Source organism: Lupinus angustifolius, chromosome LG03 (genome assembly GCF_001865875.1).
Source record: "Lupinus angustifolius cultivar Tanjil chromosome LG03, LupAngTanjil_v1.0, whole genome shotgun sequence".
NCBI lineage: Eukaryota > Viridiplantae > Streptophyta > Magnoliopsida > Fabales > Fabaceae > Lupinus > Lupinus angustifolius.
In genome coordinates this window covers 18,058,872-18,068,684 of record NC_032011.1, presented here as the reverse complement: position 1 = coordinate 18,068,684, position 9,813 = coordinate 18,058,872, and positions in this window count along the sequence as shown.

Genomic DNA, 9,813 nt, shown 5'->3' with positions numbered 1-9,813 from the left:
TTGCGTATAAGTTATAGAGGCTTACTATTTTAATTCTTGGCTGGATACCCCAACATAGGGGTTATGCTAGGCGCAAGTCTTCCTCCTGAGCATTGCTTGGGCGTTGAGCTAAGGTCCCAACTGCGGCCTGATCTGCTCAGGATAATCCTTGTTGATTCTGGTTGAAGTTTGTCTAAAAAATTGGCTTTTTTTTACCATTCCTGCATATTATGCCTACAAAATACTTCAACGATGATATTTGGCCACTCAACAAGCTTTTATCATTTAATGGCATAAAATCATTCATTTGAGTTGATTAAAGAGTTAAATTTCCACAAAATATGTGTATTTCCTATGATCATTTTAGCACTTAACAGTTATGTAATTCTCTCATTCATCGTGCGTATTGTGTATCAAATTTACCTTACACTACACCATAATTCTCATTTAACAATACACATTAAACAATGTCCGTGAGTGGAACACTATTGAATGATAGGCAGATCAAAATCAATAGTGATCAATAAAGAAAATGATGTTATATTTGTACAATAAACAACGTTTGGTGAATCAAGCGTTGTTAAATCTATAGAATCAAGAGCACTTCGTGAAACAATGTTTGCTTCATGAACGCTGTGAACTCCCAATTTTGTCCGACTCAAAATTACTTCAAAATAATTTTTTTTCATAAATAAATCTTTGAAGATTTGTGTCCATAAAAAACTTGGTCACAAAATAAACTAAAGATTGCAATATGGAAGATGCAAACCATATCAAATCAAATGATTTTCATATCAATTTGATTATGTTGCATGAATTAATTTGATAAGAATTAAATCTTTAAAGATTCGATTTCATCTAAATTTGATCAAAGGAATAACTCAAGGATTTCAATCTCAAAATTTGTGAATCAAATCAAATAAATTCAATATAAACATGATTGGGGTTGCACTTTTAAGAAAAAATAGCAATCAAAATAAGTTAATAATCGCAATTGACAATTTTGTTTTTAATAGTGATTATTGATCATATAATAACTCAGAATCAACCCAAATTTCATTTTTATATTTAAACAAAATTTGAAAATGGTTTTAAGTGAATTAAAAATCAATTATTAGCCTTTATAAAAATAAAATGGCACTAAATGTATCTTTTTGTGATTCTATTTAATTCATATGGTTGTTTTTCTCCGAATGGTAGTTAATGCGATAATTCTATAATTTAGTAGTAATACTATAAAATGTATGCTAAAGAAAGTATTTCAGATACTATTAATATTTTAAGGTCAAATATTTATATTCTGCTTACTTGGGGGTATTACAATAACTTTAGGCTGTATACAAGAAATAGTGGGGATTCACTTACTCCAAGAGTAAAAATTTTAAACTTACTTCTCATCCTAGACATTAATTCTATACACATCTAATGATTTAGATCTTCTCACTAATTTAAACCATTGGATTTTCCTAGATTTGATAGCTAGGATGATGAAAACTTACTTTTAAAGTAAATGAATCCCTGGATCCTCTTATAAAAATTAAGGGGATATTTTTTATCACAAAATGACATTTTTAAGTTTACATGAATAAAAAAAACCATTTTCATATCAATATTAATAATATGAGGAAGTGTTGGAATAATAATTAATTGAGCGAATTAAATAGTTTCCTTGTAATTTTATAGCATGTGATAGAATTTTTTTTAAAGGATAGAAATCACACAATTAAAGATAATTGTCCAATTCCTCTTAATGAATCATAATCACCATTTCAAAGGCTATAACACAAAAACGTACCTCTCCCCATTTTACATATTCTTGCGGCTTTCACCGTTTTTTAGGAGAGATTCACTTTCCCTCTCATCTCGTGCAAACAAACTCAACACAACACAACAAAACAAACTATGCTTCTTCTATTTCCACCTTCCAGCAACTAACTCTTCTCAAATTCAATAGCTCCCTTCAAAAATCAAACACACACTCACACATCACACGTTATTATAGCAACAAGTCTCTGCAAAAACCACACTTCACACTTCACCCTTCAACTCTGTCACCAATCATTTTCATTTCATTCATCGAATACCACCAACCATACTTTTTTTCTATGAATATCACAGAAGCCATACTCATACAAAGTTATACACACAACCCCTTTAACTATAGATCAAAATGTCCTCACAGGGATGAAATGCAGGTAATGCATCATGAGGATCCACACAACCTTCCAATCTCACACGATATTTCAATTATTTTTTAGGCAGTAAGTACAATACCTTTTGCCATTACATCTATTTATTGTTTTATTCATTTCTGATTAATAATCACACTAATAATTCCATTAGTATATGAATGAGAATTCATGGATTGCACAGTTTGTAATATGTATTGTGAATTGGCAGTTTAGTAAAGAAATTTTTTTGAGTTGCAACAACTAATACATTAAGGTTAAATAGTTTATGTAAAATTTTAAGAAAAATATATTTTATTTTCATTAAACAAAAAATGGAAATATAGTAAGGGCACGTTTAATAAGAATCAAATCAATCAACAAATATTTGTATATAATATTTTTAAATAAAACAATCAATGTTATTTAACCCATGGAATATAGTAAGAGCACCGTTTAAAAACGGGTAGTTAGGGTGATAATACCTCCTCCCTGATCTGTAACTGATTCTCCAAATTGGATATCAAAGTCCAAGGCCTAACATGATTGGACCAAAAAATATTTTTATATTTTTGACTGAAAAAATGTAGTAGCGACTCTAAGAGGGTTGTGCACCTGAAAATTAAGGCACGACAAACGCTAATAATTATCTGACTCGAAGATTTAACAACACTCACTGAAAAAAGCATCGTTGATTCTAACATATTCACTGATGCTTGATTCATTGAGTGATTTTAATCCTCACAGATTCTTCAATGCATGCTGTAGTGAGCATTTTTTGAATATTTGATTCTCACATACTTAAACACAAAACATCAAACACTCGTCCATACAAACACTAGCCTTCATACGACCCAAAAAACCTTTCCACAATATTCACCTTCTCACAAGACTCACTTTCCCACAACACTCATCTTCGCACGAGACTCACGTTTTTAGGACATTCATTCAACTCACCTTTCTATGACATTCATTCATTTGTTCTCTATGTTTTCCATCCCACAACAGTCACATTACTCAGAAGCTGAAAATCACTTTGAAGATTAACAAAGTGAGTTTTCCATCTTGCATTTTGCCCTTTTTGACATTGCTAAATCAATATAAAATAGATGAGTTAGGATATAATACTATTAATTAATACGTAATGTATGTTCATTGCTTATCAATATTGGTTATGAGTTAAGTTATAATACCAATAATATGTGGGAAGTTTACCATAATTTTAGACTTCATGCAGGTGCATTTCTTATGATTGTTATGGTTGTGTGAATATTTGATGAAGATAAGATGTTTGTTGTTTTGACACAAAAACTAGGATCTTAGCCCACAAAGGAAAGCGAAGGCATCTCACTTATTTTGGTAAATACTTTCTAAATATTTTCATTTCATAAACAATGTTTTGTATTAACTATATGGGTGAACACTTCACAACATGCATGAGGATATTAGTTCGTAATTAGTATTTAAAACTTTTGGAACGTGTAGGAACAACTTAGCATCATATCATTAGATTGTTTTCACTATTCACAATTTATTTTGTAGTAGAGGTCACAAAATTATTCATAATCCAAAATCTATCCAAATCCATCCAAATTCATCCATTAGAACTAATGAATTGAAATGGATATAATCCAATAGATAGTGTTGATAATGGATGGACTCAAATCCGTTCATTATATTCAATGGATATCCATGAGTATATCCATTTGGATGGGTACCCAATCCATTCAAAAAAATAAAAACAATTTTTTTCTTCCAAATAAGCAACAACCCAACTTGCTATGCACCAAAGTAAAATATTCTATAAATATCACTAGGAGATTATTTTATGATTTGTTTCCAATTAATTTAATATTAATATAAAAAATCTTTCTCACCTTTTGTAGGAAACAACGACTCTGCTAACTCCTTATTGTGCCCTAGAAGTGAAGGGCCAAATATTACTCCATCGTGTTCCATAGCAAGATTTGTTAGATACATAAATTTTTGGGGATGTTTGAAATATGTTATTATATGAAGGTCCCTTGTTATAATGTCCACGAAATAGAAGCACCTCATGGGCAGGTCCCTTGTAATCCTTATTCTCTAATAATATCTTGGTAGCCGCTCAGCGCTCCCGGGACCTAGGCACAATTGGCCGAACTCCGTTAACAAATTCTCTTGTTTCTTCTCTTCTATTTATTCTATGCCTTTATTTGATTGCTTGTAATCAACACTGCGCAACGATCATTTTCGCTGCACCAACATCAATGTTTTCTTTACAAAGATTTTAGATATACTTAATATATAATTACATAGCCATACATAATTACACAGCCATAGAGCATTATATAAAAATGTGCTACACTTAATATTTTTGGTCATATAACAAGGATATAAGATATAAAATGTGTCACACTTACTAGAATCTGATATACAATAGAGGAGTGTTATAAAAATTGGTTCGTGTCGGGCGATTCAAACGGTAAACTGGTGAACTAGTCTCAATACCGGCACGGTACAATAATTATATCAGTCATGCAATCATACTGGTTAAAATTAGCCAAAACCGGTCATACTGATCGGTTTTCAATTGAACCTTACCGGTCATATAGGCTGGTTTATATTTAAAATTGATTTTTTTAATGAAAATAAAAAATTATTGGTTTTTATTTTCAACATTAACTTAATATATTATATATGCATATCTAATTTCACCGACATGCGGTTTAATTAGTGAACCACTGGTTAAACTATTATACTACTATATCAGTACCCTAACTGGTTTGATGACTGATACAATATTAATAACATTGCAATAGAGCATTAGCTTAAGGGTTTGAGACATTTTTTTATTTTAAAAAAAAACACATTTTAAAAATATTTTTGAAATTGATATTTAAAAATGCTTTATTAAATAATAATTTTTAAAATGATATTTTTCTTCAAATAATGCATTATTAAAAATGTTTAGTTCAAATTAAAAACAATGGATTGGATATTCATCCAATCCATTAAAATGGATACATGAATAGAATGGATGCATTGAAATCCATTGGATATGGATAGATTGAATAGTTTAAAAATGTGATGTAATGGATTTTATATAGATTGATGGATAGTTTTACATCCATCCATTTTGATCTAAATCCAAATCCATCCAATGCCATCCAATTGTCACCCCTACTTTGTAGTAATTATGAGTTAGTATGTATATCTTGGCTTCTTGTGAAACTAAGAAGTCATGATATAAAGATGGGTCTTTTATTCTAGCATAACATGTTCAACAAATATTCCATGTCGGTGATCCAATTGATATGAAATAGTTCATTATTCTTTTCACTAATATAACAAGTGTGAAATATATTGATGCCCAAGACCATCAAAATATTGATACTAAAGATGATCCTTTCTTTGAGACATCAAAATTACATGAGAATGATCCAACTATAGATGTTGGTTTATATGGAAGAGTTGATCATTATGAGGGGATTTAGGTGAATACATATTTTCTTCTAAATAAGGATAATACAAGTCTCAATCGATCAAAGAAAATAATAAAATTACCTTAAACATGTGTTGTTGAATGTCTTTTTTATAACTTTATCTCAATTTTATATGTTTTTAATTATAATTTCCTTGTCAAAATATTGGCATGTGTCGCGCCTCGATTTTCGGCTGCACGACTTATTTAGAGTCGCCACTACATTTTATAGTGAAAAATGTAGAAAAATCCTTTAAACCCAATTACCTTGGGCTTTTGGATTTTTGATATTCAGGTTCGGAAGTCAGTTACAAGGTAGAGAAGGTATTAGCACCCTACCCGTCTGCCTTACGCGGTACCTTCACTAAAATATATGACTTTATTATTATTATTTTTTATTTATTAAATTATCTAGTCAATTAATTAATTACTAAAAGGAACAAATTTATTTATTTTTATTATTGTGCTTGACAAGATTGACTTTGGTCCTACGTATCCCTATTAAGGGAATCAAAGTTTACATAGTTATTTAAGTAGAAAAACGTTTGTTGGTTGAATGTATTTTAATTAAGGAAAATATATTTTTTAGCCAAAAATGTTGATTTTGCATGTTTATTTATTGGTAATTTTTTTTTATTTAGTTGTTAATTTAATTGAAAAATGGTTTATTTTGAGTTTTGGGAATTAATCGAGTGAAAAGAAGTGGCGTAGCGCGACCTTTCGAAGATGAGTTGAGAAGAAACAAGCCTCCAAAGTGACCGTCTCTCCATCTTTGATTAATTCCCAAAATAATTTCATTATAAAAATCTTCATGTAATATTAATAATCATTTTTGTCATAGTAAAAATGTTCTAATCATTTTTATTATTGAAACTTTTTAATTATTTACAGAAAATAAAAGATTAGTTAATTTCTAAAAAATCATAAAAAAGTTTGTTAATTATTAGCTATATTAAAAGGATTTTTATCTTTTTTTTTAATTATTAAGAAAAAGTTTGTTAATTACTTGCTAAAAGGGATCATTTGTTATTAGTTATTAGTTATTTATTGCATACAAAAAAGTTATTTATACTTATTCATTATTGTAAATATTACATTTATATTGATAATAATTATTTAAAAAATAAATTAACTTTTACTCATTAAACAATATTACATTGCTAAAATAAATAAATAAAAAAATAGAATAGTGAAATTAGGTTACAGTGTTGGCTGCTTGGGAAGGTGCAGGACACGTGGCAGAACGCCACTAGCTGAGAGATATGAGGTGGGTGCACTTGGACATGTGGCGGAACGCTAATGGTTGGAAATGAGGGTGCACCGAGGCAAGCCATGAACTCGTCCACATGGTATCCTATGCTCTCACAGGTATAATTATCTTGTGTGGTACAGTTGGCTGGATCTTGAGGCAACGCTTAGGTAAGTAAAGTATGCAGATCCGATGGCTCATAATCAACCAAAAAACAAGAGCATTAGGAAATGATACTCTCATCTACAATGGATCTTATCCCTTAATTCCTCACCCCTTCTCTCACTGTTTCACATGTTTTGGCATGTTCAATGTATTTTTGCAGTGTTTTCAATATTTCCAGTGTTAACAAAGTTGTTTTTTTGGAACCCCTTAACCCTTCACAAACTCACCTATTTATAACAAAAATTAGCTAACTTGATCCTCTAAAATTTTGTTAACTGAAAAATAATTTTGTTAGCCTATCATCCCCATTTTTGTGGATCTAAACCATCCACCAAGTCATATTTGAGTTGATGTTTTTAAAAAAAAAATTATTTTTGAAAATCTAATTAAATATATTTTAATCCCTTTTTATATTCTATAAATTTCGAAAAAATAATAAATAATTATATCTGAATATGTTTTAATTTTTTAAAATTATATTTCCAAAATAATAAAAATAAAATTTATTTTTTGTTTATTGGGAATTTAAAAGGGATATTTAAAATATGTTACTTATCTTATTAATTTTATAAACTCAAATTAATTAAAAATAAATAAAAATATTTTGGAATATGTCTAAAAAATTATATTTTCGAAAAAGTAAAATAAAAAATTAATTTATTGTTGATTTGGAATTTAAAAGGGGTATTTAGAATATGTCACTTATTTTAATTATTTTATAAATTCGAATTTAATAAAAATTATCTTTTATTTATTTTATAATAAAATTCGAAAACATAAAAAAAATTATTAAATATTATTTTTATCCATTTTTCTTAGAAAAATGATTATAGGTTTTTTTAGAGTCCATTTTAATTTAATTATTTATTCTTATTTTTATTATTTTTGAATTTTTGGTTAACCCAATCCCTTAGATATAGGAACCTTATCAATATAGATGTAATATTATTGTTTGTTATATTTCCGATTAACCCAATCACTTAGATTTATGAACCTTATGAACATAGATTTAGTATTATTATTTGTTATATTTTATCTTTTTTACTTTTTTGTGAAATGAAGCTTCTAGAAAGATGTTCCAAGTATTTTTTTTAATTTCTCTGATTTAATTAATTTCGAAAATACTTATAAAAAACTCCATAAAATGGTTTTAATTACTTTTATTCACTAAAATTATGTAAAGTCATTTTATTATTTTCATTTAAAACGTTTTGGGCTTTTTCTGGGCTGGACAAAAATGAATATTCACAGTTGCCCCTCTTTACTTGTTACTTACCTGATAGCAAGCAAATCAAGGTTTGAGAGATATCATGGTAAGTAACCAGTAAAGAAATGAACGCTGTTTTTGTTAAGGCTCAGAAAAAAGCCAATGGAAAGCTACCAAATGTTGATGAAGCATATCGATTCTTTGATGGTGGGCCAGGGATATGTTGAGGCAGTTCCCTGATAAGTGCCAAACATACCTAAAAATCATACACTTTTATGGCACTTATCTTAAGCACAATTGAGAAAAACCAACTTAAAACAATACTTTTTGTATAAAATATCACAATTTAGTGTATTTGTGTTTGTATTGCCTTTTTATGTATTTTGTATGAAATAAAATGAAGAAAAGAAGAGAAACGATTCATGGTCAAAAAGCAACAAAAGTCAAGAAAATCAAGGTGCTCAACCAAGCAGCTGAGCGTGGAACAAGCTCCGCTGAGCTAATCTGGCCACATGTCTGACCTGGACCAAACTGCTCAACCAGGTAGCTGAGCGGACATGCTTAGCCGCTCAAACCAACTAGATCAACATGAAGAATAGGAGAAGAAAAAGAAGAATATTTCTCTAAAAGCAAAAGTTGACAAATATGAGTCATCAGAGGATGAATCTGATAAAGAAGAGATAGAAGACATGAGTCTTCTTGTGAAGAAATTCATCAAATTCCTCAAAAGAAATAAAGGTGGTAGAACTGGACAAATAAGAAAGTTCACCAAGAGCAACGATGCCTCTACTTCAAACCGGACTTTTACATGCTTCGAATGTGGCAAGACTGGTCACATGAAGATGGATTGTCCAAATTTGAAAAAGAATTCATTCAAGGGAAAGAATGAAGTAAAGACCGAAAGAAGAGCATATATAGCTTGGGAAGACAACGATACCAGTTCTGCCTCTGAACCAGAAAATTAGGAACAAGCACATCTCTCCTTGATGACATCTCATCACTCTGATGATGAAGAGGTAAATGACTCAAAACTATATTCTTCTGAATTACAAAATGCATTCAATGATCTGCATGATGAATACATCAAACTCACAAAAATGTTTTTAAAACATAAAACTGAGTTAGACTCAATTAGAAACAAACCTTCATCATCTTCATGTCAAAATTGTATTGCTCTTGAAAACAAAGTTACATCATTAAATCTTGAACTTAATAAATTAATTAAGAGCAGTAAAAGTTTAAATAGAATCATCAAAGATCAATGACACTCAACAGACTGAAGAGGTCTTGGCTATTTAATAGGCCACGTCTCTAATAAACCAAGTGTCCCAATTAAGATAAACTTTCACAAAGGAAGTATCCTTACTCATAAACATAATAATGATAAAACTAGGATACATTATCATCAACCCACATGCACATATTGTAATCATCATTTGCATACACCAAACATTTGCAAAATTAGAAAATATGGTGTACCCCTTGGTTATTATAAATGGGTTGAGAAAGGTGCTAACCATATAGGACCCAAAGAAAAAGGGGTACCTAATATAACTTAACCTGTTTTGCGGGAAAATTTGGG